This window comes from Mus caroli, chromosome 4 (assembly GCF_900094665.2).
Source record: "Mus caroli chromosome 4, CAROLI_EIJ_v1.1, whole genome shotgun sequence".
In the NCBI taxonomy this organism is placed as follows: Eukaryota; Metazoa; Chordata; class Mammalia; order Rodentia; family Muridae; genus Mus; species Mus caroli.
This window is the reverse complement of record NC_034573.1, coordinates 69,801,155-69,827,019: the sequence shown is the minus strand read 5'-3', so window position 1 is coordinate 69,827,019 and position 25,865 is coordinate 69,801,155. Positions and strand designations below refer to the sequence as shown.

General features: G+C 35.2%; 1 protein-coding gene across 40 annotated transcripts in view; it reads left to right on the top strand.

Moving 5' to 3' along the window:
• Nucleotides 1-25,865, top strand: part of Ptprd (protein tyrosine phosphatase receptor type D) — a 2,211,569-nt gene that overhangs the window by 1,388,780 nt on the left and 796,924 nt on the right. For all 40 annotated transcript variants that reach the window (XM_029475790.1, XM_029475789.1, XM_029475786.1 and 37 more), the window contains exon 9: nucleotides 1,516-1,574. The gene's annotated coding sequence lies outside the window, so the exon portion shown is untranslated. The remainder of the gene's footprint in view (nucleotides 1-1,515; nucleotides 1,575-25,865) is intronic.

Here is a 25,865-nt window from a genome sequence, read left to right as displayed (position 1 = left end):
TCTCAGGGATGCAGAACAGATTCGGGTGCTGAAATGCAACACCACTACACCCCACCCTGGAGCCAAAATGTTACAGAGCATTTGAGCTCCAAAACCACAAACATATGTACCAAGTTACAGTTACATTTTTGTACCAATCAGGTTCAAGGATAAAGGGCGTTCCCACGGCTATTTCCCTATGTGGTACACTACCCTGTTCTCAGTGGTTGGTTTATTCCCCTGCAGCAGGGAGACTTGCTTAGCATTCATGTCTCAAGTTGCCAAGCTGAATGTCAGTTACCCACATACATGTCCCTCTCTGCCAAGCAGGATATCAGTTACCCAAGGAAGTCTTGGGAACTTAAACTTTATTTGACCCCTATTCAAAATGGAAATTTTACTCAAAATCCTTCAGTTTGGTTCTTTCTTACAAGATAAAACTTTGGGGGACCTCATAACAGAAATAACCTGTTTGCTAAAGTACCTTTTAGATTTTTAGATTTTTAGATTTTTTTTTTTAGATTTTTCTCTCCTCTAGGTTCTCAGGAAGCTACCATGTGGATGGGATCACAGAATGAAGGGTCATATATACTCTACTGTGACAAGCACAACCACACACTGGCATCTAACTACAAAATGTAGCAGGTTTAGGGACAGCAGGCAGGAAACGAGAAGCAATCTGATAAAGAGCCAGGTAGCGTTGTGACACAATGAAATGTGGTGTGAGTTAAAGGAAAGCACACTGAGTTGATGAAGCCTGAGTCATCTCGTAGAACCATGGAGATAAGATGACAGAATGTCACACAGCAGCTGTCTGCATAAAGGGGCAACTTTCTGGGGACTGAAGGGGGAATAAATGTTGCACATTTTAAAGGATGAAGAAGAAATCTCTTTGAAAACAAAATTAACAGGAGTCAATAGATTAGACTTAAAGCCTATTTAAGGATTCTGTTGGGGAATTAAGACAATGACTTTTCATGCACCTTACAGGTATGGCTTTTTAAAAATTTATGAGATGGTTTTACAAGATGGATTGCTTTAAGATTTGGAATTATTCCTTACAGATTAGCCCTAGAAATTAGTAGAAAAGACAATGGTTTCTTTTAGGTTATTTTGTTTGCAAGTTATTTCCCAAAAAATCATTGGAGAATATGTTATATAAAGGCCAAAAGTTGGATATTTGGAAAGGCATGCAATCTTACAAAACAATAAGCTAAGATATTTAGATATTTACTGGACTTAATGAAGGAAATATTGCAAGAAAACTATGTAGCCATGTTGTTGAACATGGTGGTCTCAATTCAACATTCTAAGAAGATTCAATCTTACAATTTTACAAATCTACACACATTCCCATGTTATTTTAAGTGTTCACTATTTTTTTCAAAATTTGATTTATGAAATTGCTGTCAATTCCTTACCATCTTGTTTTCCACTTCTGTCTTAATCATTGCACAAAAGAAGACAAAAATATATCTTGAAAGTGATTTAACACTAAGAATTTTAACAGTGGTTGTTTTCTGAATTTCTGGCTAGGTGTTCAACATTCTGAGGCCAGGAACTGTTTCTGAAACACTCTACAGAGCTCATAGATGGTGAGTCCATAGCACATCTTAACCTGATCTTGTTTAAAATTTAGTGAACTTGATGAAATATATTTTAGAAGAAAACCATGAGGTCATGGTGTGTTGAGCTTGATGATCTTAATTCACCATTTTAAGAAAAGTAAATTTGACTGCTTTGTAGCCTATTGCCAAAATCACAGCTCTCCATGCTGCTTTAAGTATTCACTATATCCATAAAATCCCTCAAGAGATATTTTCAGTTCTGAATAGCAGGCTATATTAGGCACAAATGTGGAAGAAATATAACAATGGGTTAAATATTTTAATTGGAGTGGCAGATGACTATAGATTTAAATGTTAGTTGAGTTTAGTGTCTGCTGATAAAAAATTATTAGCCCTTGGCAATAGTCTAGCCTACTTAGTTTATTTTGGTTCTTGTGAAAGCCAAGAAGCTATTGATTGTTAATGAGGGAATAAAGTGAGAAAACAGATTAGCAAATAAATTAGCAAATGTTAAAATCTAATTTCTGTTAAAAAATAATAGGCTGTCCTGTGATGTGTTGATGTGTTGGGTTTTCATCTCTCAAGTAATAATCTATGCTTACAATGCAGCATTGCCACTTTACACATTCTATCACAATAGTTTTGTTTAAGTGCTACATCAGAAACTCTTCTTTCACCTTTACAAGTCAGTAATATATTTCCAGTTTTTAAAAAAAAATCAGATGATTCTTTGAAAAAGTGATTTACACATTCTTTTTTATCTTTTGGCTACGAATTTAAATATTATCACTAAGTGGTAAACAGGTAATGAATTCCTAAGTAATCTCATTGGTTTGAATTAACATTTCTTCATAGACTTTCTAAAGTTGGTCAAGTTTTAAAGTACATAAAAGTCTACATTATTTTAGAAACTGCTATTGCAGTGTCACTGTTTGCCTTGTTTCCTGGTTTTGTGTTTCTTATGACTTTAAGGAAAAGGATAGAAAAAGGCCTTCCCTATATCCATGTACAATGGAAGTCAAGCATGATGAAAATTAAACAAGAGAGATGTAGTCCTTTTATCTCAGGATTTTATCCTGTTTCCTCTTTGGTCCTCATCATTTTATTTACATGGAGTAAGACTCAAATCAACTCCCCACAATATCTGGATACCATGAGGAATGCTTATGATATTCATAATCATGAAACATTGTATACAATCATTTTCCATTTACCTGAGTACATTATGTTACAGAAATCATTGAGAACACACACACACACACACACACACACACACACACAAAAGTTTTTCAGAATCCTGGGCACTTATTGCCACAGAACTAATCATTCAAGTGATGTTCCTATTTTCTTTCTGAGTGGTTTCTGAATAACCTAGGGCTTTTAAGATTCATTTCAAATATACTTTGTTTTGACATTTATATTCTGAAGGGGAATTTTTATAAATGTAGACCAGGTCTTGCTGGACATCTCCTCCACCTCTACTCTTATCAGTCAGCTCTGATGGGTGGCTGGACATCTATGAAGTAGAGAGAGTACTAGTACCAACCTCAGTGACTATGGGAAAGATTTAATGATCCATGTGTGAAAAATGTTGCACAACACTTACTGTCCTGTAAGGTGCTTGCACTTGTACTGTAGGCGTCATCTTATCATTTTTACTACAGCCTGAAGCACCAGAAAACCAACTGCCACTTAGAGGCAGGCACACTTGGAAGTGAAAATAAACAAAACGTCTTAATTCATCTTCTAAAAATGAAACAAATACAAAAACATAGAATAGCAAGTACATGCACCAGAAAGAAAACGACTACTTGTCCAGTTCAATTCTTTTCCTCATCTACCTGGCTTTCTAGAATGGGATAACAACAAAGTAATAACATGGCCTTCCTATCATCAAGTAAAGAAAGTAGAACAAACATCCAAACAAATAATATTGATAGTGCATTGAGGCCTTAGTGGGCACTACAAACAAAGCACAAGCCTTTCCACGTCATCTTATCCTTCTGTAACAATCACAAAGGTGTTAGAAACAAAGGTCTTTCACAACTAAATAATTAGGGCAAGAATCCCAGCCCAAACTCTAACCCTTCCCTTCTGCCAAAAATTGAACTTTAAGACAGCCCCAAGAGTGATGTTTAAATATTCATTTTACATGACAATATCTTTCTTATGGTTTTTAAAACAGCTGTCTTTTCTGCTCAACACTGTATAATTCTGCCTTCTCCATACTGTCCACAAAAATAACAAGTCATGTTGGTAAAGGGTTGGATGAAACCAATACTAGTATATCTAAGGCAACCTTTGTAAAGAGTATTTTACCGGTCTTTTCTTCCATGTGTCTGACATCATAAGCTCACACCTAATGTTGTATTGAATTAGACAGTCTTCTTTTCTGGTAGCATGTGAATGTATTACATCAGTCTTCAATGCTAGAAATGCAGTCATCTAAACCTTAATAATAAAAATCTTCTTATTCTTGCCAAGAAAGTGACAGTTATTTTATTTACAAATATCCTTACTGCTTGAAATAACGTACTGGCTGGTTTTGAGTCAATTTGACACAAGCTAGAGTCATCAGAGAGGAAGGAGCCCCAGTTGAGGAAATGCCTTTATGAGATCCAGCCGTAAGACATTTTTCCAATTAGTGGTCTATGGGAGAGGGCCCACCTCTTTGTGGGTGGTGCCATCCTTGTGCTGTTGGCCCTGGCTTCTGTAAGAAAGCAGACTGTACAAGCCAGGGAAAGCAAGCCAGGGAAGCAACACCCCTCTATGGCTTCTGCAGAGGCTACTACTTCTAGGATCCTGCCCTGCTTGAGTTCCTGTCCTGACCTTTGTTGATGAACAGCAATGTGGAACTATAAGCTGAAAAATATTCTTTCTCCCAGAATTGTTTTTGGTCATGGTATTTCATTGTACCATTAGAAACTGTCCCTATATAATATACTTAAACATTATTTTCTTTTTTACTTATATGTATATGTATGCATACATGTGCACATACACTGCATGTGTGTTGATACCATAGAAGACCAGAAGAGGGCTTTGGGTAATCCCAAAGAGATAGAATTACAGTTGTTTGTAATTCTTCATATGCAGGTCCTTTGAAAGAGCTGCAAATTGCTCTTAATTGCATAGCCATCTCTCTAGTGCCCTTAAGCTTAGTTTTGATAATGTATTATATGTCTGAAGCTCATTATATACAAGCTGTATTGACTCTTTATAGAACATTTCTGAAGTACACAATTTAATTATCTCCATGTTAAAATGGATGACTTAAAAATAAAGAAATCTAAATATCTCCCCAGTGCCTCAGAGTTGTAGTATCAGAAATCAAACCCAAGTTGAAATCTGGAGGGAGCAATTGAAAACATTATTTCAAGATGATTTTCAGCTGCTTTGAATTAACAGGGCTACAGATAGAGGTTCACAGCATTTAGTTGTAGGACCACTGGCCAATTTGGGTCAATTTGTTTAAATGAGCTTTTGTTTTCATGTAACTATCAGTGTCAGTTTTCATAATGTGATCATGTTCTTGCTGGCCAGACATTGCTACAATGTCCAATTTGGAAATGCACAAGGCTGAGAAGGGAAGATGACAACCCTGCTGTATTTGTAGCCAAGGGTTTAGCTCATTTGAACAAGCTTAATCTAATTTGTTATAATAATAGCCATTTAGTGTATATTACAAGGTACACATTTTAATATGGACCAGTGTCTACTTTTTTTTACACACACTGTAGATGGCTTTTATAATCTTCGTGACTCCTTAGAAATGTCATCAATTGAGTAAAGCAGAAATAACAAGGTTAAATTGTGTGTTTTGGAGGCTTGCTCCTAAAGTTCTGATTAGTGTATTTTGGAAACATAAACCATATTGGATAAAGCATCTTACTACATGAGCCTGATCTCTATTATTTTCTGTAAAGTATAATTAACAGTATACATAGCAAGGACACATTCAACTCTCTATAGAGATCTTTGATTACAGTGCTAGATTTACAATTCAATGTAAAGGATAACTTAATTTAATTAAGAAAAGGTTAATTGGATATCCAGACTATTGTGGTCAGAAGAAGAAATATCAGTGGGATGTTCTCTGAATATTTCTGCTTGAGAGAGCTGCATTTGTTTATTCAAGGGTAAGAACAAAAAGTTTTGCACTATTTGTGTGTCATTTAAAAGAGACTACTGAAGTAAGTTACTAGCAATTTGATTTATAGTCAGCAGTATTATCTAATGGTTTGTCTAGAGGCTAGGCTAGCCTGCATCTTTGCTGTAACAAAATTCTTCAAATAATCAACTTAAAAATAGAAAGTGTTTGTTTGGCATAGAGTCTTGGAGATTATCATCTATGGTGGCTTATCCTGTGGCTTTGGGCCTAGTATGGCACCGAAAATCAAAGTAAAAAAAAAGTAGAAAAATCTAGTATTACATAATCCTGTTCAAAGGGATAAAATACCCACAAGTATCTAACCTCCTCCTACTAGGCTTCATTCTTCAGCTATACCACTCCTGTGAATAAACCCAGAAGATGCTCCAACATGTAATAAGGACACATGCTCCACTATGTTCATAGAGGCTTTATTTATAATAGCCAGAAGCCAGAAAGAACCCAGATGTCCCTCAACAGAGGAATGGGTACAGAAAATGTGGTATATTTGCACAATGGAGTACTACTCAACTATTAAAAACAATGACTTCATGAAATTTTTAGGCAAATGTATGGAACTAGAAAATATCATCCTGAATGAGGTAACCCAAACACAAAAGAACAAACAGGGTATGCACTCACTGATAAGTGGATATTAGTCCAGAAGTTCGAAACACCTAAGATATAATTCACAGACCACATGAAAGCTCAAGAAGAAGGAAGAACAAAGTGTGAATACTTTGGTCCTTCAGGGAGACAAAGTGTGGAGCAGAGACTGAAGGAAAGGCCATCCAGAGACTCTAGGAAAGGCCATCCAGAGACTCTCACACCTGGGGATCCATCCCATATACAGTTCCCAAACTCAGACACTGCTGTGGATGTCAACAAGTACTTGCTGACAGAAGCCTGATATAGCTGTCTCCTGAGAGGTTCTGCCAGTGCCTGACAAATACAGAGGTAGATTATCTCAGTCAACCATTGGACTGAGCACAGGATCCCTAATGGAGAAGCTAGAGAAAGGACCCAAGGAGCTGAAGGGGTTTGCAGTACATATGGAGGGATCCATGGCTCCAGTCACATATGTAGCAGAGGATAGCCCAGTAGACATCAATGGGAGGAGAGTCCCTTAATCCTATGAAGGCTTGATGCCCACTGTAGAGGAATGCCAAGACAGCAGGTTGGTTGGTGAGCAGGGGGAGGGGGGATGGGATAGGGCATTTCTGAGGGGAAACCAGGAAAGGCGATAACAGTTGAAATGTAAATAAGAAAAATATCTAATTAAAAAAAAAGTTTGCAATAAAGTCGCAAAGCACCACTGACTCCAGATCAGATTTACTACAGAAACCTAGGGGAACATTGAGTATCTAAACTACAACACTCCAACTTATATTATCCAGCTCTAAAATTTCATAATTAAGGACCCTATAGACTCCTTCAGTTTGTGTATACATAGTGTATGGTGTGTGTGTGTGTGTGTATGTGTGTTTGTGTGTTTCTGTACTTAAGTAATTTATTGTTACTCTTCTGAGCATTTGTTTAGAGCTGACTAATTGGGGTTGGATAATCTATGGGGGAGCTGATCTCCAGAAAATAAATACTGTTTCTCCCTATCTAGGTAGTAACTGATCGGCTGTAGCTCTTCATCTGGAGATAGAGCCTTATGAAATTTCCCTCATCCATGTTAGCCCATCAGCATGTGTCGTCAGTATGTGGTTCTTGATTGTTTAGGTTTGATAGGTGCAGCTTCCCTGTCATGCTAGAAGAGACTATGCTACACCTGGTGTCTTGGTTTCTAATAATTTTTCTGCCCTCTCTTTTGTTCCCTGAGCCTTGGTTGTAGGGAGTACAGTTCACTGTCCCTCCTGTCCCATAATTCACTGCGTAATAGACTGTGAGAATATAACAAAATGTTAGTGAATCAACCTGAGTTTGTGTAATTTGTATATTTTTGTGCCTGGTTGCTGAATATTTGCCATCCAAAAATGGGGACTCAGAGATTCAAGTATCAAAGATAACACAGAAGTTAAATTCACCAAATGTTTATTAGACAATATATACCTATAATCTCACACTCATGAAGCTGAAGCAAGATGATGGTGATGACTCCAAATCTAGATTATATAACAAGTCCAAGACTAACTTGTAATATGTAGCAAGATTGTATTGCATTTTGTGTGTTTGTGTGTGTGTGTGTGTGATTAGTTGTTGTTGTTGAGACCTGAAAACTTATATAAGAGCTGCAAATTTATTTAAGCTATGACCATTGCCTGTGGCTTTGCATTATTATACAACATGGATTTTGCTAGCATCTAGCATGTGTCTTACGTCCCTTACAAAATAAACAAAAGTGTGACTGGCTAAGCTTAACACAGCAGATGCTTCCCAGGTTAGGAGCATCATATAGGAAGGACAGTAATAAAATGGATTAAAATCCTTAAAGCATGACATTATCATTTTTCATGTCACATATATAAGAATTGTTGAAATTACCTTGTATAATTGACATCATAACAACATATTAGCAAAGATTTAGGGAATAGAATTTTGCTGTAGGTGTGATACCACTATGGATAGAATTTCACAATAACATGGTTTACTTTGCCTACTATATCAAATATATTTACTACCCCAAAATTGTTTATAAACAACAATAAATTATTTCTCCCAGTTTATGAAGTTGAAAGTCCAGCTCCAAGGTCCTGTCAGGCTAGGTAGCATCTTCCTTTGGTAGGAAACACAAAGCAGCCCTGTGGCCTTCTTTCAAGAACACTGATAGCATTCAGGAGAACTCCATGTTAAAGACATAAACACCTTCAGCGACTCTCACAGTCTACTTTCATCACATTGGATTAACTATGGATGAAGGAAGAGTACAGACTGAAGAGGAGTCGGTGGTGGTGATAGAAGGTGAAGTGAGACATTCTTAACCGTTCGTCATAACTGGTTTTTCAGAACAGAATAGAAGCTTCTCATCCTTGAACAGTATCAGAATTCAGATAAACACTGATAGGAAAAGATAAGGAAGGAAATTTAAGGTAATATTGAAGATGTAGAACATGAGTGCAGTGATCTCCATAAGAGGAGATTTTAACAGAAGATTGGCATGACAAGACATGCATTTAAAGACAATCTTTAAGGAGCCTTGGTGGAAAAACTGCAAGGCCAGTGATGGATAATATAGCCAAATATGCTAAAATGCAGCCAAATATTTTTATGCAGGTAAGGGTCCAACAGAGGCTGTCTTGGAAGTAGAGAGACTGACATTGCATTATGGGAAAGTCTCCCAGATGATAGTAGAGATAAAGCCTATGTGCGAAGTGAGAGTGAGGGAACCTGAAGAGACCACTTACAGTATATAGGCAGGGTCCCCAGTGGAGGGATAGGGTCACCAACTTACCTTCAAAAATTTTGACCCAGAATTGTTGGGTGGGTGGGGGGAGTAGCACCTCTCAGAGGCAAAGGGGGATGAGGTGAAATTGTAGGGTATACAGGGAAGGGGGCAACATTTGGAACATAAATAAACAATTTAGAGAATTAATAGTCCATACAGAAAGAACAAATGTTATCTAGTGCCAAATTGTTAGAGTCTAAGGGTCATAAAGAGGAAAAGGTGACATTATTTATATAGCCCAGAGAACCACACTATTAATTACAAGAAAGTGCAATATTCTAAAGACAGTAAAGGAGCTTACATAAGGTACTCAATCTAGTCCAGATGAGTAAGTGATCATTCTTCAGAAAAAAAACAACAAGTATATGAATCTAAAGAAATGATCAAGCTTTCTCAAATGAGAAGAATAATTAAGTGATGAGAGGAAAATCTATACTTAGGTATGTACATTTAATTGGCTAATAACACATTAATGATATTACTGCTATCACTTTTTAAAAAAAATTTGATTATAATCACATTTCTCCTTTCTCTTTCCCCTATCCTAACACTCTCATGTACTTCTCTCCAGTCTCTTTCAAACTTGTGCTCTCTTTTGACATTAATTGTTATTTCCATGTGTGTGTGTACATGTGTATACACACACATATGCATATGTATACATACATATATGTGCATATGTGTATATCTTCCTAGATATTATCATTTCAAGTTCATATATGCATGCTTTTATACATACACGGGCTCATATTTGGAACGTAGACAATCTATTGTCATGTTCTTGCCTGAGAAAGACCATCTCCTGCTCTCAGCTTTCTGAACTTTCCTAAAATACTTGTAAATTTGAGGCCTTGTGGGATTTTCTCCATCCACTTTGGCATATCCATTGGTGTGATTCCTGTTCTGCTCATATTTAGGCGACCATGTTGGTGAGAATTTATAAGTATAGCCTCTGACATTACTAAGAGACACAATCTTACAACAAATTCCCTTGTCTTCTAGGTCTTGTAAACTTTCAGCCACATCTTAGTGTCCCATGAGCCCTAGAGGTCAGTGTGTTTTGTGGGTGTATAGACTGCAACTGGGATCCACAACTCTTCAGTTTGATTGGTTGTAAAGTTCTGTAGTGATCTCAATCTGTTGCAAAGAGAAGTTTCCTTGATCAGTGTTAAAACTGCACTTATTTGTGGGTGTAAGGAAAAGTGCTTATGGTTTGTTGTTAAAGATTATTCTCATTTACTAAAATGTGCTTGTTGATTCATAGCAGAGTAGTAGTTAGCTAGGTTTCTAGCACTACTAAGGTGGGCATGCCATTACCTAGGGTTATCCTCCAATGCAAAAAGCATATGTGTGTATGTGCATGCATGTGTGTGTGTACAACACAAATTTCATATATATATGAAATTATTTATATCATATTAATTATATCATATATATATCCAATTATTTTTTAGGTAAACAGTTAATTAATATGAATCCTTGTGGCTATTCTAGACATACTTATAGTTATTTTACCCATCTCTTTCTTAATTCTGCTTGTACTGACCTACTCTTTCTTAAAAAGTGCCCCCTTTCCGATTTCCCCTTTTGGGTCTCTTGTATCCTGTTCTTCCCTTTACTCTCCTCCAATCTTTTTTGATATATAAATCTATCCCCTACCCTAAAATGCTCACATTTCTGTTTTCTTGATCAGATCATTTGTGACCTGCTATTTTCTTCTCCATTGCTCCTCAACTCCCCAGTTCCCTTATCCCAGAAATGGCTCTGTTTCACTTTCTGAAATTATGTAGTTACTCCAGTCTATGCATTCTGATCTGAAAAAAAAAAAAAAAGAAAAAAAAAGTATTCACTATAAATGCCCTTAAATTCTTTAGGTATGTTTGCCTTTAGATATTTTATTTTCTTTGAAGCTAGTTTGGATGGGGGTGTGTCCATGATCTCCTTCTTTGAATGATTGTTGTCAGTGTGGAGATAAGCTATTGATTGGTGAAACTTGATTCTATATCCTGCCACATTACTGAATATATTTAAGATTTCTAAAATCTTTCTTGCAGAATTTTGGATATCTTTAATGTATAGTATTATACCATTTGCAAATAGGTATACTTTGAGTTTATTACCTATGTGTATCCCTTTAATTTCCTATTCTCTTATATTTTGTTCCAGCTAGTAGTTCAAGCACTGTATGGAAAATGACTGGACATAGTGGATACCACTGTCTTGCTCCTTTCTTCCATATGGTGCTTCTATCTTTTCTATATTTAGGACAATGCTGATAGTGAATTTTTCACTTATAGCTTTCATTGTGTGAGTTATGATTCCTCAGAGTAGACATGCATACTCTGGGACTTTTATCATGAGTTAATTTTGGGTTTTGTCAAAGTCTTTTTATATGTATTGAGGTGATTGTAAAATTTTGCTTTATGTCCATTTATGTGATTTCTTACATTTATGACTTGCATATGTTGAACTATCCCTGCATCTCAGAGATGTAAATTGATATTGTTGTATAATATGCCTGGTGTATGTTTGTTTTCTGCTTGCAAGTGTCTTATTGAGCATTTCTGAATCTATGTTCATCAGAGATATTGGCTGGTAGTTTTCTTTTCAGTTGTCTGCTTGTCAAGCTCAGATATTAGAATAATGTTGGCTTTGTAGGAGTTTGGGGGTGTTCCTTCTATTTCTAAAGTTTATGCAAGATTACGAAGGATTGATTGTAGTTCTTATTTTAATGTTTGGTAGAATTGTGCTGGTCTAGGATGCCTTTTAGATGGATGGGTTTTTTACTGTCACAGTGACTTTTTTACTATGGGCCTGATTAGATTATTGGCATCTTGACCTAATTTTGGTGGCTTAGTTTAATTGAGAAATCAATCAATTTATTTTAAGTATTCTAGTATAATGGAGTACAGGTTTTTAACAGCTTCTCTTATGATATTCTGAATTTCTTTCGTTTCTGTTGCAATGTTTCTCTTTCACTATTTATTTGTTGATTGGGTAATTTCTTTCTTCCTTTGGTTGGTTGGGTCAGCGGTCTTTCAGTTTTGCTTATCTTTTCAAAGGACAAGATCTTAGATTTGTTGACTCTTTGTATTGTTTTGTTTGTTTCTATTTCATTTATTTCTGCTTTGATATTTATTAGTTCTTCTTGTCAACTGGGCTTTGATTTCATTTGTTCTTTTTCGCTAACTCTTTGAGCTGCATCATTAAACCACTTGTTGATAATCTTTCTGATTTTTCAATTTTATCATTCAGAGCTGCAAATTACCCTCATAAGACTTCTCAATGTGTCCCAGCAGTTTTGTTTTGTTGCATTTTTGCCTTCATTTCATTTTTTTTTAAATCTTTGACTCATTCAACATTTTCTAAGAAGTTGACAAGTCTCCATGACTGTGTGTATTACTAGAGTTTTTGAGAGGTGATTTGTTTTGTTTGCCATCAGTTTTAGGCTTTGTTTAATTGTGATCAGATAGTATACAAGTAGTTACTTCTATCTTCCTGAATTTGTAAAGAATCGTTTTATGTCCAGGATGTGTTCTTTATTAAAAACCTTTTCGATGTGATGCTGAGTAGAATGTGTATTCTTCAGTGTTTGAAAATGCCATTTAGTAGACAACTGTTAAATCTATTTAACATACTTTTTTTGTATAGATAACTTGTCTACTGAAGAAAGTGGGATCTTAAAATCATCTACTATTAATGAAGTAATATTTGTCTATGTCTTTAAATTCAGTAGTACTAGGCAATTGAGGGCCTTTCTGTTTGCTACATAGGTGTTTGAGGTAGTAATATATTTTTGGTTAACTGATCCCTTAGTGGAAATAAAGTATGCCCTTATTTCTGCTGACTAGTTTTTACACAAAAGTCTATATTATGAGATACTAGGATAGTTATGTTCACATACTTGCTTGTCCCATTTTATTGGAGTACTATTGTGTATCCTTTTTCTCTATTAACTGGATTTTGTTTCTCCATATGTTCACTCGATGACTTTTTTTTCTATCAATTACTTTCTCTTTCTTCTTTTACTGAAAGGATTTTTTTTTCATACAATATATTCTAATTATTGTTCCCCTCCCACAACTCCTTCAAGATACTCTACTTCTCAGCTACCCAAATCTGCACCCTCCCCCCTATAACATAGTGATAATAATGAAATAAAATTATATAAAATGAAAAAATGATAATAGGAAAAGAAAGAGGAAAAAAGAGCCACAGAAAAATCACAAGAAACATAAATGCTGATAAAGAAATGCTGAGACACAAATATTCACACAAAAATAGACCTATGAAAACAAAACCAAATACCATCATGTGTACGGAAAATGCCTGTAAAGATTTGGCCTCTGGTACCTAGTTCTCTAGGTAGTGTCAGCAGTGGGTTCCCTCTCATGGTATGGGTCTTAAGCAGGACTAGTAATTGGTTGGCCACTCCCACAATATCTGTGCCACCTTTACCCAAGAACATCTTGTAGGAAGGACAAATTGTAGGTGGTTGTATTGTGGCTGGTTGGTGTCACAATTTCTCCACTGGAAATCTTGCCTTGTTATAGGAGATGGCCAGTTCAAGTCCCATATCCCCCATTTCTATGAGTCTTAGCTAGGGTCACCTTTATAGAGTCCTATTAATTCCAATTGTCCCAGCTTCTACCTTGCCTCCAAAATACCCTGAAATTCCAGTTGTCTGTTCCTGTTCTCTCACCCTCAAAACTGCCCCTAGAAAATTTCTCCCGTTCCTGTTTCCACATTCCCTCAGTCATTCTACAATACCTATTCTATTTCCCCATCCCAGTGAAATTCATGCATCTACCATTGAGCCCTCCTTGTTACTTAGCCTCTCTGGGTCTGTGGATTGTAGCAAGAATATCTTTTACTTTATAGCTCATATAGATTTCATGATGTTATTTTAACAACTGAGTAATAGTCCATTGTGTAAATTTACCACAGTTACTTCATCCATTATTCAGTTGAGGGACATCTAGGTTGTTTCTAGTTTCTGGCAGTTACAAGTTAAACTGCTATTAATGTAGTTGAGGACATGTTCTTGTGGTAGGATTAAGTACAGTTTGGGTATGTTCCCAGGAGTAGTATAGCTGGGTCTTGAGATAGGTTGATTCTCAATTTTCTGAGAAACTGACATATTGGTTTCCAATATGGGTGTACAAGTTTGTGCACCGCACAGCAATGAAGTAGTTTTCATTTTGCTCCACATCCTTGCCAACCTGAGCTGTCACTAGTGATTTTTATCTTAGTCATTCTGATAGGTGTAAAATAGGATCTCAATGTCATTTTTATTTGCATTTCCCAAATGGCAAAGGATGCTAAGCATGTGCTTTCCAGCATATTAAGAATTCTCTGCATATTTGGTTTGTTGATGTATAATTTCTGAGTTCTTTATTTATTTTGGAAATTAGCCCTCTGTCAGATGAAGAATTGGTGAATATCTTTTCCAACTCTATAGGCTGCCATGTTGTCCTGTTATCAGTGTCCTTTGCTTACAGAAGCTTTTCATTTTCACAGTGTGTCATTTATTGTTGATCTTTGTGCTTGTGCTGCTGATGTTCTGTGCAGGAAGTTGTTTCCTGTGCCAATATGTTCAAAGCTATTCCCCACTTTCTCTTCTATCAGGTTCAATATATTGGGTTTTATATTAAGGTCTTTGATCTACTTGAACTTGAGTTTTATGCAGGGTGATAGGTAAGGCTGATTCATTTCTGTTTTCAAGTTGCTGATATACTATATACATATCTGCCATAGCATGAGTTAACTTAGTTAGAAGGTGCTCAGCAGGTAACCATGAATAGATGGTTTTTCTTACCTGTTTTAACTACCACAAAGAACTCTTGCCTCTCTAATCTATTTATTAAAAAATATGTTTTTATCAATTCTCACCTTACTTTGATGCATCTATAATGAATTAGTTCATTTATATCTTCTAAAACTATTCTTATAGCGAGTGTGCCATCATTATGTTTTCCAACTCAAAACAGATACTTGTTGAATGATCTTTTACAGCACACAATGAAAAAAAAAAAACTAGTGCCTACCCAGATATTTAACTTTCTAACTACTTTACCTGCTATTTTTTCTTGAAGTCTTTAATATATCACTCATGTCTAAACATTCCGTTTTATCATTTTGGACTTTAAGAACCCCTACCTCACTTTCATTATTTATTCTACACATTAACCAAATTCTTAGACTTTAATTGTTAAATAGGTTTTTAATCTCTAAGTCCCTGTGAAACCAAATACAATTTTGTTCATAGAAGAAATACCAATAATTATCATCAATATATTTTAATGTGAATGTAATTTTGTAATCAGAGAGTGACTCAATTTCATACCAATTTTTTGCTTCTGGGGAAAAGAAATTGATCTGGCAGAAAACAAACTCAAAGTTATAGATCTGTGAAAGTTATTAACCTCTCGATGCCCCATTTAGATTTCCATTCTGCAGGAATCAACGATAAACAGACCCATCCATTTTATGTTCCTCATTAAAGCAGAAAGTTAACAAGAAACCAGCACATCGTGTTTGGACTTTAAGCTTGGATTTTTTATATTTTTTCTAAGATGATTTCAGTTCCCTGGAGGGGAACAAGCTAACAAGTGCCCCCAGCTCTCTTGGACAGCTCTTTCCTTATGACATAATGGCCCTTCTCCTAATTTCAATTGCATTTATCTGGAAAATACAGACAGTCATAACATCTGTGTCCTTAATGAACTAATTCTATAACTCTGATGTGGGCTCATTATCATTCAAAATCCTAAACCATATCACTTCCTTCTCTTCGTACACCTGATTATTTTTAAACTGTTTTGGAAATCTGTCATGGAGAAATGACAAATTCCTGAGTTTTTTTCACACTAGTTGTTGTTCGTTAGATCAATCACTAACTGCATATTTATTAGATTTATTACATTGTATTCTGTCACATCATCTTTAGAATGCTTTTTGTTCTCTGAATACCCATCTAAATACAGCAGTGAAATAGAAAAGCTGCCTCTTGCCTCCCATTGACAATTAGGCATTGGCTCTAAGCCAAGCCGCCTGAGCCAACACTAATACGATTCACAACTGGAAGAGACAATCAATTAATCAATACTATAATCTGGAACTGAGCACAGTAGCTCCAGCTACCCACTCACAACTATTAGATACAACTGACTGACATCACTTAGGATTAACCAAGTAAAGAGGAAGAAGAAAACTGAAGATTCCTTTAAGGACTTTTTACCCTAAAATCACAGCATTATCTTTGTTTGGTTTATAGAGTGCTACAACAGTGTAATCTGATATTACAGTGAAATCTGATAATACCAGTGAAACCTGATATAAAAATTCTCAAGAACAAGCATAGTAAATTTGAACAAGAACACTAATGGAATTCTTGGTTTGAGTTTAAAGAAATAATTCCATTTAAAGTAAGACTATACTGAGAAATTTAATCATGACCTAAGATAGCTTTTCTGATATTATTAGGAATTTCTTGATATAATTTTTACATATTCAAATAGTCATATACTAATATTATTTGTATTACTTGAGTAAATAAGCACTATTTGATTTACATAGTCTTAAAATAATTATGGAAATGTGTATGTTCTCAATCTGCTTTAATCTACAAATAAGCAATTTTTTAAAAAAAATCAAAAATCAAATGAGAGGCAGGAGACAGCTCAGCAGTTAAGATCACATGTTCCAAAGTCAAAAAGATATTTAGATCCTAACACACACAAAAATTGAGCATGGCTCCCTGCAAATACCTGTCACCCTGGTCCTGAGAGAGGTGCTGCCATCAGCTTGGGTTTGACAGCTATCAGGATAGTTGAAAAATTATGACCCAAGTTCAAGGAGAGAACAAGCCTCAATGGTAAAAGACAAAGCGTGAAAGATGAGGACACCAAATGCCTTCTACTCCCCGGGGGCACACATAGGCAAGACACCCACAGATATACTCTTATATACTCACACTAGCACACAGGCATATATTCCTAAATCAAACAAATCTTTTAGAAAAGAGAATTCATGCAGGTCTGTCAAAACCTTAACAAATAAGACCTCTGGTATGTTCTGGAATAACTATAAAATATGGCAGCACTTTGAAGGTCAAGAGTTCTATCCAGGGTTGTCTTTGTAATGATGAATGCCTAATTTCACTTGAAAGTGGTATCCCTATGATCAATGCTGCTGTGAATTCAGTTGTCACTGGATCTGGGCATGCTTAGGCTCTGACACTCTGACTACCCATAACTTATAATGGGTCTAACCTGGTACTATGAAAGCCAAACCAGGATGTGAACTTTTTTTTCTTTTAAAAAGTGAAACACAGTGCAATCTTCTTTAATTCAGCAGACATGAGAAGGGAGACTAGGTTTTCTATCACCATATTTCTGAGTGGGATGATTTGATCTGCCTCATGGTTAGGGCCAGGTAGAAAGCCATTCCTTACAATAAGGAATTATCTCATCTTTCATAACTGGAAAAAGCAATGTGGAAGTACCTCATATTTGTAGCAAATTGAGGAAAGGTCCTCAGACTATAATCTTAGAGAATATATTTTTCCCAATGTTTGGAATCTACTCATAACTCAAGGGACATTGGAAATTCAAAAGTCCTTTTAGTGATGTCACAGACCAAACTGAGGAACTTCATATGACCTAGAATGATTAGAAATCAAGACAGACACAGATCTTCGTATTGTGACCTTAACACATGTTATTTGTAGTATTTTTGAGTCATATAAAGTAAAAATAAGATGTTGAAATACCACAAAAGTTTTGGAAGAGAGAAATTAAAATAAAGCAAGGATCTATGTGCTTTACTAAGAAATCTGTGTATTAAATGAATTGGTAATGTTCAGTCAAGGCCAGCCTGATTTTAGCCATATCAGCTTCCACTGAAAATGATTTATATTCATATTTCATAGTACCTAATCGCTGTCACTATAACTGTACTATATATTCTAAATAGAATTTTATGAAAGAGCACATGTCTAATTTAATAAATTGATTTTTATTTCACTGAGGCAAAGGGCAGCATTAATTTTCAGACTACCTGCTTACAAAAAAAAAACATGAAAAAAGAAAAATAAAAAATAAAACATAAACTTAAAAGGTGAATTAAATTTAAAATGCTGGCATTTAAATTGTTTTGCTAGAAAGATAATTGAGTCACATTCAAGTTTATCTTAAATGAACGCATTCTTGGTTTTTTTTCTACAAAAATTGAAAGGTAAAACTGGAGTTATTATGCTTTTTTGGTTGGCTTGCTTTTCTGCTATAAACGTCAAATAAGTAATGCCAATGTTACAGAGCTGTAAAGGAAATACATGCTATTGATTGAAAATGAAATGATGAAATATCCAATTTGGAGCAGAAAACAAATTTAATTTAATGGATTTAATGTTTCATGGTGCTTGTTTCAAAATATCTAACTTCATTCTAGCAAAATATTTAGATTATGTATAAATCTATCTGTAACAAAGTATGCAAAGTAGGACATTTTGTTTTAATGTCATTGTATTCAAACACCACTTAGGTAGATTTGAAGGCTAATTCAAGTTTTAAATTGCTGAAAATATACAAAAAGGCAGTAGTTTAAAATAAAATAAAAAGCTAAGTTTAAAATATGTGAGATATAAAATAGTGGGTAAATGTTAAAGAAAATATTGAAATCATGGCAACACAACAGTTGGTGTTTCTTGGAGAGCCTGTAACAGCAATGCCAATCTAGGCTTTCTAGTAAATAGGAAAGCAACCAGTTACTGCCAACGGCCAAAAGAGAAAGGCTTTAGATAATTAAACTTGTCCTGACTTGAGCAGCTAGTCAATTCTGCCATGTTAGCATCAAGAACCATGCACAAATCAAGAAAGAATGCAAAAAAAAAAATTACAGTAAAAAAACCAAAACAACAAAAAACAACCAACCAAACCAAACCAAAACAAAACAAACCAAACCAAACCAAAACAAAACAAAACAAAACAAAACAAAACAAAACAAAACAAAACAAAACAAAACAAAACAAAACAAAAGGAAATAAACCTTTCATAGAACAGGCCAGCTTCAGCCCTCCATGTGCTCACACCAAAACCACCTAGCTTCAACCCTCCAGGTGATGACTCAGAATCTCAAGACCCAGCTTTATCCCTCCAAGTGCTGATGACAAACTTTTCTTCAAGACACTAAGACAAACCTGGAAGCAGCAGGAACCAGATTTTAGGACAAAGTCTACTACAGAGAAGGACTCCATGTGCATACATTCTTGACATGAGAAAGGAAGTTTAGAAAGGTGTACTAGACCGTGTACAGCATCATCTGCAAGGACTACTTCATACTTAATAATATGCTCCAAGTGTTTTCTGATCACTGCTCTGTAACCAACTCTGAAATAGAGCTTAAAATTAAGTAAAAACTTTGGCCAAATATCAATAAGAAGTATGGACTGATGGCTGCTCTTAATGGGAGAGTTGTTTCCCTAAAGCAATTAGTTGAATATTTATGATGTTATACTATTAAGCTTAGCATATATTTAGCAATGATAATTGATACTGTGGTGTCTCCTTTCCTTCATGGATTGGTTTTGATTTGCTTGTTTATAATCATCCGTGAGTTGACCAGGGTCTACCACTATTTCACATCTACTGCACAGCATCTGAAACATCACAAAAATCTTACATTGCAAATTAAAATCAGAAGCATGTCAATGTCAAGATGATGTACAGGATTGTCAGTAATGCTATAGGGATCATGTGTAAGAACAAGAAAGAAGTTTGTGGAATATTATACCATGAAGAGATCTGAGCTCTGGAGTTGGAATTTTTGTCTTATATATCAGGTCTACCAGTCACCAGTAATATGATTTTTGTGGTTTTGTTTTTTTGTGGGCTTCTTTCATGGATTTTTTTTTGAGACAGGGTTTCTATATGTAGCCCTGACAGTCCTGGAAATCACTATGTAGACCAGGTTGGTCTCAAACTCAGAAATCCACCTGCCTCTGCCTCTCAAGTGCTGAGATTAAAGGCATCTACCACCATCGTCAGGCTTTTTTTTTCCCAATAATATAATTTTAACAGGTTTTAACCTGTTTTGGCTTTGGTTTACTCTTGGTACAATGAAGGTGACATTAACTTCCTCCTGAATTTAGGTGATTGAATAAGGCAAGGCATAACACATTGTCAACCAATATCAAATTTTAATTAATCTAAGGAATATACTCCAAAGTAAGGTGCTAGTTTAAAGAGACATTTTCAAAATATAATAATTTTCAGCTATAGTCTAGAAACCTAGGACACAGAATAGGCTATAGTCTATAAACCAAGGACACAGAATATAGACATATACTTTGTCATGGACTGAAGCTTAACCCCATGGTAGAGCTTGCATAGCAAGCACAGAAACTTCCCTCAAAATAGGCCACTAACTGAAATATACTTATTTTATTTATAAATTTATTTACTTTAGTATTAAGGAATGAATTCACCTTCTTGCAGTTAGCAGTAAAAGAGAATTATTTTATATTATTCTCCTCCCACAGGGTTAAAAAGAAAACAAAAGAAAATTACAAAATTCCCAAAGGTTACTCTGTATATGGAGACTACCCAGGAATCACTTGTGATCCTAGAATTTAAAAAACATAATGGTGTAATGTCTAAGCTAAAACTAAGAATTCTGTAAGCAACAAGATTGAAAACATGATGCATTGTAGCAGAGAGAAAGACTGGTTTGGCTATGTTAATGGTGTCACTGGAAACTCCAAGGATAATGAATTTCTGTGTATTTCCTTCAGACTACTTTAGATGCTCATGGAATTGAAATGTTCAGCAAAATGGTCTCCCCATCATAAGGAGGACAATAGGAACAGAGAAGAGACTTCAATGCCCCCCTCCCCCAAAAGCCATGGACTAAACATATAAGGACTGGTGAAAAGTGCTATTCAAGGTGGCAATGTGAGCTATATCTGCCAATATTCCATGGAAAGAACAGATGGGATTTAGCTTTGAACATCAAAGAAAATTAAACTTATGCTATCTTGTAGATTTAGCAAAGCTATGTTCTTATATCTCTTTTACCTCTTCATTTATTGTAGTCCAATACCAGTGACAAAGATGAATGAGAAAAAGGAAATTCAACCCGAAGTTAAATCCATAGTTTTGATATATTCATAACATGAGGTTCTAAAATTACTGAATTTAAACAGTTTTATATTTAAAATTGCCATAGGTTTTTTTGGCATCTAAAAATGGGCAGAAATGTAATTGTCCTTGGTGAAATTAATATTGAAGATCAGAAAAACTAGCCATTGTAAAAAAAAAAAAAGAGATAATAAAGGAAGGGAAAGTTTGTTTTGCAATTATGTTGATTTGCTTCAAGATTACAATTACTAATACATTCAGTCAGTGTTTCCTATATTTGCTATGTTGATATCTATATTAACTCTGTTATGTACATATACTGGATAAGCTGAAAACTCAGCCTATGTGCTTCATTATAATAAATATTGTAGTAAATATCTCTCGGGAAAAATACAATTCTGGGACCCGAGAGTAAAGTGGATTTTATATACGCTAATAATATTAGGTTTCTGAGAAATGAGAAAAAACATTTAAACAAGTATGACAGGCAATATAATGACGCTCCCCAAGACAATTGCATGCAAATTCACCAAACTATTAAGTATATTATTTTACATGACAGTGGAAATTAATGACCTATGAGGAGGTGCAGAGAGTATCCTGCACTTGGGGTGATTCTAATGAAATCACAAAGGCTCATAAAGAGAAAAAGAGATAAAAGCAACCGTCTGAGAATGTTGATGTGATTGGTCAAATCAGGCCGATGGCCAAAAAAAGGAAAAGGTTTCTATAGTGCTAGCTTTGAAGACAAAGGAAAGAGACACATGCTAAAGAATGGAACTTCTACACATTGCAAGTTGGAGACTGACCCTCTTCCTCTAGAAGAAATAAACTGTTTCATTTAGAATCCTCACAGAAATTGGAATACAACAGTGATAATCAACAGATCTACTTAGTAAAATGACCACATAAAACTAATGTAATAGACAAGATTGAAACACAATGATATAGTGATAACAGAAATATATAACCATTCTAGTCAGCATACTTCAGAATACATTTACCTAGTCAAAAGCCTAGACTGGGCTTCCTGAGAAGGTAGTGGGTAACTTAAGATTTGAAGAACAATTCCTGGAGAAAAAAAAAAAACTGGAAGAGAAAATTGAAGGCCTAGTGATAGAAGAGAACAATAGTTGCCTGAAGGAATTAGAGAAGATGCTCTCCAGTCTTTACAGAAAGACATAAGAATGATGTGTCATAATGAAGTTGATGAGTATGTTGAGGCTGAGTCAGCTATGACATGCTGTGAAGTCTGAACTTTTATCACAAGAACAGCAGGAATATATGAAAAATTTACAGGGAGGTATTATTACTATACGTTCATGCGTACACTGATGGGAATTAGTAAGAAGAAGAAAAATGGGGGCTGGAGAAGTAGTTAAGTAGTTAAAATGACTGCCTGCTTTTCCAGAGGACACAGGTTCAATTCCCACCACCTACATGACAGCTCACAACTATCTGAACCTCCAAGATCTGATGAGACATAACATGTGGGCAAAAAAACAATACACATAAAATAAAAATATTTTTTAAAAAATAAGAAAAATATTAAGGAAAGACCACTTCAGAAGAAATATCCATCATTCCGAATGATGATAGCATTTTCTTGGACTTAGATAGTAGCTATATAAATGAATAGAAGTATCCAGAAAACAATCTGGCAATTGAACATAAGTGACCTCCTCATTTGCTAGCTGAAGAGGTGCCCAGGTACATGAGGAGACATTTCTGAGATAGAAAAATGCAAAAAATCAAATATGGTAAAGTTAAGAAGAAAAAAATCATTAGCATACATCTCAAGGTATGGTATATGACATTCAGTTTGTAACATTTGGGAAATACCATGGAATGTAAATAAGCAATTGAGTATTTAGACAGAAATCCAAGCAGGGGGGTTGGATTTGGGCTTTGGAAATAATGTGCATGACATCAGCTAATGTCAGTCCTAATAACTTCAGAGGGGCATGCACTTCCAAAAGTTTCTTGGATTCGTCTAAGAAATCCTCAGAGTGAAACAAACACAGATAGAGCACACGGGTACCTTGAATGTCACCAGGATTTTAATGAGGCAGAAAAATAAAAGGACCATTCTAAGGAAAAAAAAAATGAGAGGAGAGAGAAAAGTGAGACAAGCTTGGAGAGTTACACTGCAGACAAAAAAGAACCATATGCTCAAAAGGAGGAGATTCCAACAGAATTGAATGTCTCCAAGGATTCAAATAAGATTCCTGAATAATGTCCATGTCTTGAAATGCACAGGCATCTAAAGCTAGCATGTTATCGAGGCGAGGAACATGGTACAGGGAAATTTAACAGTAGGTGAGTATAAGAAATCAAGACTATAAATATGAACACATTCAAAAATTTTTATTGTAGAAGGAAAGAAAAGTATTTCCAGAGGGACTTAAGATTAAATAATAATACTATTATTATTATTATTATTTTCTTATTACTTCCTGTATATTTAACATTAAAAGCATTCTAATGACATTCATCCTATTGTAAAGGAAGAAAAGCAAGATATGGACAGGTTGCTTGTTAGTGATGTCACTATTTTAAGGAATCCAGAAGCCAAGGAACCAGAGTATAGACACATATTTTTCAAGGGCTGAAACTTAACTCCATGGTTGAGTTTAGAACACAAAAGCTTGTATTCCATCCCCAGGACCACAGTGGTGGAGAATAGTATGGACCAGTTTTATACATGGAAAGTTTTCTCTTCCTCATGGAAGCAGGATGAAGAAAATTATAGTATGGGATATGTAAAGTCTGTTTTTCTTCAATGACTTTAAGAAATCTTATGAATGTGAGGTTTTGAGATGGATGGGCTGAACATTTGAGGGAACTTGGAAAAGTTTAAAACAGTATCTGAGAGGAATGGAAAAATACATTGTATAATGGAAAGCAATGAGAATTCCAAGGAATTGTGGAGATCATACGTAAAATTAAAAATCATTCAAATATATTGTTAACCTTCTGTACATTTTTTGGATCATTTTGTAGCAGTTATCAAAAAACATTTAGCAGATTTGGTTCATGAATTAGGAAAGAAAATATTATTTCAAGACCAGCAAAATGCTCCACAGGTAAAACTCCCTTTTACCAAACGTGACAACTTGAGTTCAATACTCAGAGTGTACATGATGGTCGGAGAGAGCTGACTCATGCAGATCATGTTCTGAACACAACATGCACATCCTGCCTTTGTGCATGCCACCTCCCACACAAAACAGTTAACAACTAACTTTTGAAAATCTCACTACAGGTAATTTTTTAGGTCATGGCTATAGAGCATGAGATGCTCATTGGCAGCAAAGCAGGTGACACCCTTCTGCTAAATACCTGGTCTTCAGGTGTTTTCCTTTAATTTATTATGCTTGTGAGTCATCTTGCTGCTCATTTAAGATTTGAGACAAAGGAACTCACAATGCATTTTGAGTCTAAATTGCCTTCTAAGTTCCCTTATGTTAATGAGATATAGCCTATTGGGCTAAGGTAAAGATAAATTAATTTTTTTAGCATGTGTGTGTGTGTGTGTGTGTGTGTTGTGTAGCTTCCACAGTAATGTTACTTTCTGATACTGAGAGCATCTCACAGTTTGCCATTTTGGAGGAAAGTAAACACAATTATTTATCTAAAACACATTTTAATTTATCTATAATTCTGTCAATGCACTCTGTAGTGTCATCACAATGATAGATCAATGAAGTATCTTTGAAAACTTGTTCTCCTGTTCAAAAGCCTGTGTGTGTCTTTAGAAGTGTGCCACCTCATGATTAGATTTTATTTTCAATTTCCAATTTTTGGATTTTGTTGCATCAATAGCCTCTCCTTTTAATTAAAATTGAATTTAAAAGTTAAATCTCCTCTGCTAGGCTGTATAACTTGGAGCCAAATGAGGACCAAAAATTCTCATTTTTTTTCCATCTCCTGGTCACTTTATAGATTAAATATGATTAAAAGGAAAGTACCTTGGATATGGAGTGTGAACTTTGGAGTCATATTTTCTGATCACTACTTCTGACTTTTCCCAATATTATTTGAATAAAGATCACATAATACTCTGAACTAAAGGAGTACAAAACTGTTTAATTGACATGTAATGGTTTGCGTTTAGTATGCATACAAACTGATGTGGCTAAATCAGTCTGATTAATCTTATCCATCTATTTTCTGAAAAATATTTAAAACTTGCATTTAATTAGTTTGAATTACAAAACACATTTTAATTAACTATAGCTACTATACTGTATAAATATTTATCCCATTTATTCCTTCTACCTAACTGTACATCTTGACAAATATTCCCCCTTCTCTCATCTCTGTTCCTGGTTAGTATTATCCAATTATGCTTCTGTGACTTCAACACTTTGGAATTCTAAAGATAAGATGTATCTCAGATACCATGAGTGAGAAATAGCCTTTTAAAAACAAACTTATAAGAGTAAATTAATGTTTCCTTTTTTTGAAGACAGAGTACCTTTCCACTGAGTAGATAATCCACACTCGTCTTTTGAAGAAAACATAGCTAGTGTGGGGATTTGAATGAGAATGTCTCCCATAGTCTTGTCCATTTGAACTCTTGGTCCCTAGTTGGTAGCATGGTTTAATAGGTTTCAGACCTGTGAAGGAAGTATGTC